The sequence below is a fragment of the Hyaena hyaena genome, unplaced genomic scaffold (genome assembly GCF_003009895.1).
Source record: "Hyaena hyaena isolate Hyena2069 unplaced genomic scaffold, ASM300989v1 scaffold_45, whole genome shotgun sequence".
NCBI classification, from domain to species: Eukaryota; Metazoa; Chordata; class Mammalia; order Carnivora; family Hyaenidae; genus Hyaena; species Hyaena hyaena.
In genome coordinates, this window is record NW_024080677.1 from 4836564 (window position 1) to 4841331 (window position 4768).

A 4768-nucleotide genomic window follows, 5' to 3' on the forward strand; every position below is an offset into this window, starting at 1 on the left:
GGTCAGTAAGTTTGTTCTGAGAAATTCACTGATAGTCTTATGGGGTTTCTCCTGTATGTGACAAGTCGCTTTTCTTGCTCTAAAAATTCTCTCTTTGATTTTTACTCCTGACAATTTAAGTATAATGTGTCTTGGTGTACATGTCTTTAGAGTCAATCTTTTGGGGGTAATTTGGGCTTCATGAATCTGACAATATATTTCCCTCCACAAATTTGGGAAGGTTTTAGCCATAATTATTACTTTTTAAATATTTATTTATTTTTTGGGAGAGCACAAGTTGGGAAGGGGCAGAGAGAGGGGGACAGAGGGTCTGAAGCAGGCTTCACACTGACGGGCTGAAAACAGGGCTGGCTTCCTGAGATAGAAAATTATATTATTCATTTGAAACCTTTCTTATTGCTAATGTGAGCATTTTAGTGCTATTAATTTCCCTCTTGGCTTTAACTATGTCTTACAAAGTTTGATGTGTTATATTTTCATTCTCATTCAGTTCTATGGTATTAAAATTTTTCTTTTGAGAATTCTTCTGATCTGTGACTTATTTGGAAACATATCATTTGATTTCCAAGTGTTTGGAGACTTGTCTGTTATCTTTTTGTTATTGATTTCTATTTAATTCTATTATGGTTAGAGAATAAACTCTATGATTCAATTTTTTTGTTTGTTGAAGTTTGTATTGTGAACCAAGATACGGTATATCTTAGTGAACGTTCCATGGACTCCTGAATTTAAAAAATGTATATTCTGCTACTGTTGAGTGGAGTGTTCTATTAATGTCAATTAGATCTTATAGACTGATGATGTTGTTAAACTCTTCTATGTCCTTAATGACTTTCTGTCTAGTAATTCTATCTGTTACTGAGAAAGGGATATTGAAGTCTCCAACTATAATTGCAGATTCATCTATTTCTCCTTTAAACTCTATCAGCTTTTATTTCATATATTTTGAGCCTGTGGTTTGGTGCATACACATTTAGAGTTATGTTTTCCTATAAATTGAGATTGATCTTTTTGTCATCACATAATGTCCCTCTCATCTCTAGTAATTTTGTTTGCTCTGAAGTTCGTTTTGTCTGTTATTAATATAGTCACTCCTGCTTCTTAAAAATTTAATATTTGAATGATAGAGCTTTTTCCATCCTTAAATTTAAACCTTCCTATATCACAGAATTGGATCATTCATGCACATTTTAAGGTTTGTTGTTGTCATTGGCAATTGATAAAATTTTAAAAGTCATTTTGTATAATAAAAAGTATATGGTTTCATGACACTGGATTTGACAATTATTTTTGGTTATAACATCAAAAGTATAGGTAACAAAAGAAAAATGGAAACACTCACCTGAATTAAAAACTTTTGTGCATTATAGGACACTATCAACAGAGTAGAAAGCCAACCTACAGAATGGAGGAATATATTTGCAAAGCATATATGTGATAAGGGATTGTATAAAGAACTCCTACAATTCAACAACATAATAACAAATGAACCAATTAAAAAATTGGTAAAGGACTTAAATAGACATTTCTTTAAAAAAGACGTGTAAATGACCAATAAGCACATAAAAAGATGTTCAACATCCCTAGTTATTAGAGAAATGGAAATCAAAATCATAATGAGATACCACTTCTCACCTATTATAAACAAACATGCCTAAACAAACAAAAAGAAAATATCAAATGTTTTTGAGGATTTGGAAAACTTAGAACTTGTGAGTTTCTGGTAGGAATGTAAAATTGTACAGCTTCTATGGAAAATATTTTGGTGTTTCTTCAACATCTTAAACATAGATTTACCACATGATATAGCAATTCCACTTTCAGGTATATACACAAAAAAATTGAAAGCAGGGACTCAAACAGATTCCTGTATGCCAATGTTTATGTCAGCATTATTCACAATAGCCAAAAGATGGAAAATCTCAAATGTCCATCAACAGATGGGTGAATAAACAAAGTGTGGTATATACATAAATGGAATATTTCTAGCCTTAAAGTCTGATACAAAAGGGAAAATATTATATTCCACTTATATGGCATAACTAGAATGGACAAATTTATAGAGACAGAAAGTAGAATAGAGGTTACTATGCAATGGGGAGAGGAAGGAATGGGGAATTGTTATTTAAGGGGTAAAGAGTTTCTGTCTGGCAAAAATAAACTATTGGGAGTATGCCAAAATAAAAAGATTTTGCACAGTGAAGAAATTCATCAATGGAATATGAAAGCAACCTACTGAATGGGAAAAGATATTTGCAAATGATATATCTGATAAAGGGTTAACATCCACCATATATAAAGAACTTACATAACTCAACACCCCCCGCCCCCCCCAAAAAACAAATAATCTGACTAAGAATGGACAGAAGACCTGAATAGACACTTTCCCAAAGAGGTCATATAGATTGAAAAGATGCTCAGCATCATGAATCATCAGGGGAATGCAAATCCATACTATAATGAGGTATCACCTTACACCTGCCAGAATGACGAGTATCGAAAAAAAAAAAATAACAAGTGTTGGTGAGGATATGGAGAGAAAGGAGTCCTCATGCACTGTTGGTGGGAATGTAATTGGCGCAGCCACTGTGAAAGCAGTATGGAAGTTCCTCAAATAATTAAAATTAGAAATACCATACAACCTAGCCATATATGCCACACATTCTATCCCTCACTTGCCTCTAATAGCCTGTTTTGCACCAGCACACTCTGCTGCTGCCCCACAGAAATGCTTCCATTATCCACAGTCCTTTGCCAAATTAGGTCAGTGTCCAGGGCACTGGCTCTGTATCTCACTTGGGCTTATGCCAAAATTTGGCACAGATGCCTGAGCCTTAATGCATCAAAGTGCAGACCTTTTAATTGATGATTTAACCATTACTATGGGGCCAAAGGGAAGAACAATGATTATTGAACAGTACTGGGAAAGTCCAAAATAACAAAAGATGGTGTGACCATTGCAAAGTCCATTGACTTAAAAGATAAATATAAAAAATATTGGTGCTAAACTTGTTCAAGATGTTGCCAATAATGCAAATGAAGAGGCTGAGGACGGTACCACCACTACTACTCTGCTAGTCCACTCTTTTGCCAAGGAAGGCTTCGAGAAGATTAGCAAAGGTGCTAATCCTGTGGAAATCAGGAGAAGTGTGATGTTAGCTGTTGATGCTGTAATTGTTGAGCTTAAGAAGCAGTTTAAACCTGTAATAACCTCTGAAGAAATTTCTCAGATTGCTACGATTTCTGCAAATGGAGACAAAGAAATTGACAACATTATTTCTTATGCAATGAAAATGGTTGGAAGGAAAGGCATCATCACGGTAAAGGATGGAAAAAGACTGAAGGATGAATTAGAAATTATTGAAGCCATGATGTTTGACTTGAGGTTATATTTCTCTATGCTTTATTAATACATCAAAATGTGAGAAATGTGAGTTTCAGGATGCTCATGTTCTACTGAGTGAAATGAAAATTTCTCTTGTCCTGTCCAGTGTACCTGCTCTTGAAATTGCCAATGCTCACTGTAAGCCTTCATTCATAACTGCTGAAAATGTTGATGGAGAAGCTCTCTAAGGACACTGGTTTGGATAGGCTAAAAGTTGGTCTTCAGGTTGTAGCAGTCAAAACGCCAGGTTTTGGCAACAAGAGGAAGAACTAGATTAAAGACATGGCTATTGCTACTGGTGGTCCAATGTTTGGAGAAAGATTGACTATATCTTGAAGATGTTCAGCCTCATGACTTGGGAAAAGTTGGAGAGATCATTGTGACCAGAGATGAGGCTATGATCTTTAAAGGAAAAGTTGACTAGGCTCAAAATGAAAAATATATTCAAGAAATCATCGAACAGTCAGATATCACAACTAGTGAATATGAAAAAGAGAAGCTGAATGAACATCTGGCAAAATTCTCAAATGGAGTAGCTGAGCTAAAGGTTGGTGGGACAGTGGTGTTGATGTGAATGGAAAGACAGAGTCACAGAGGCCCTCAATGCTACCTGAGCTGCCATTGAAGAAGGCATTGCTCTGTGAGGGAGTTGTGCCCTGCTCCAGTGCATTCCAATGTTGGACTCAATAACTCCAGCTAACGAAGATTGAAACATTGGTATAGAAGTTATTAAATGAACACTCAAAATTCCTGCAATGACCATTGCTAAGAATGCAGGTGTTGAAGGATCACTGATAGTTGAGAAAATTATGCAAACTTCCTTAGAAGTCGGTTATGACTGAATGCTTGAGGACTTTGTGAATATAATGGAAAAAGTAACTACGATTGATCCAACTAAGATTCTAATAACTGTGTTCTCGGATGCTGCCGGAGTGGCCTCTCTGTTAACTATAAAGAAGTCATATTCACTGAAATTCCTAAAGAAAGAGAAGGACCCAGAAATGGGTGGAATGGGTGGAAGGTGAGGTGGTATGGGAGGTGGCATGTTGAACTTCCTAGAACAGTGCTTTACCATTATTAATAAGCTGTGAGAGGAAGCTCAAGGCAGTGCTCCTCAGCAATCATTTCAGAGGATCAGATGAAGGAAATGACTGAAGAAAGGGCTGGCTGATGTTTAAGAAAATCAATGTAACCATCAGTTACTGGTTTCAGTTGACAATATATAATGGTTTACTACAGATAATTTATTTTGTACTTTTGAATTAAAAGATATTTGTACATTGCTAGTAAGTGAGTACAAGAGCCATGTACGAATGTACTGTTTTCAACTTAAATCACTGTGGCTTTTTACTATTATTCTGTTAAAATCAAGAATTTATTGCT

At 35.5% G+C, this 4768-nt stretch overlaps 1 pseudogene; it reads left to right on the forward strand.

Annotated features, from left to right (window-relative positions):
- Nucleotides 1-2728: 2728 nt before the first annotated feature.
- LOC120230660 lies at nucleotides 2729-4476 on the forward strand (annotated as a pseudogene).
- Nucleotides 4477-4768: the final 292 nt, after the last annotated feature.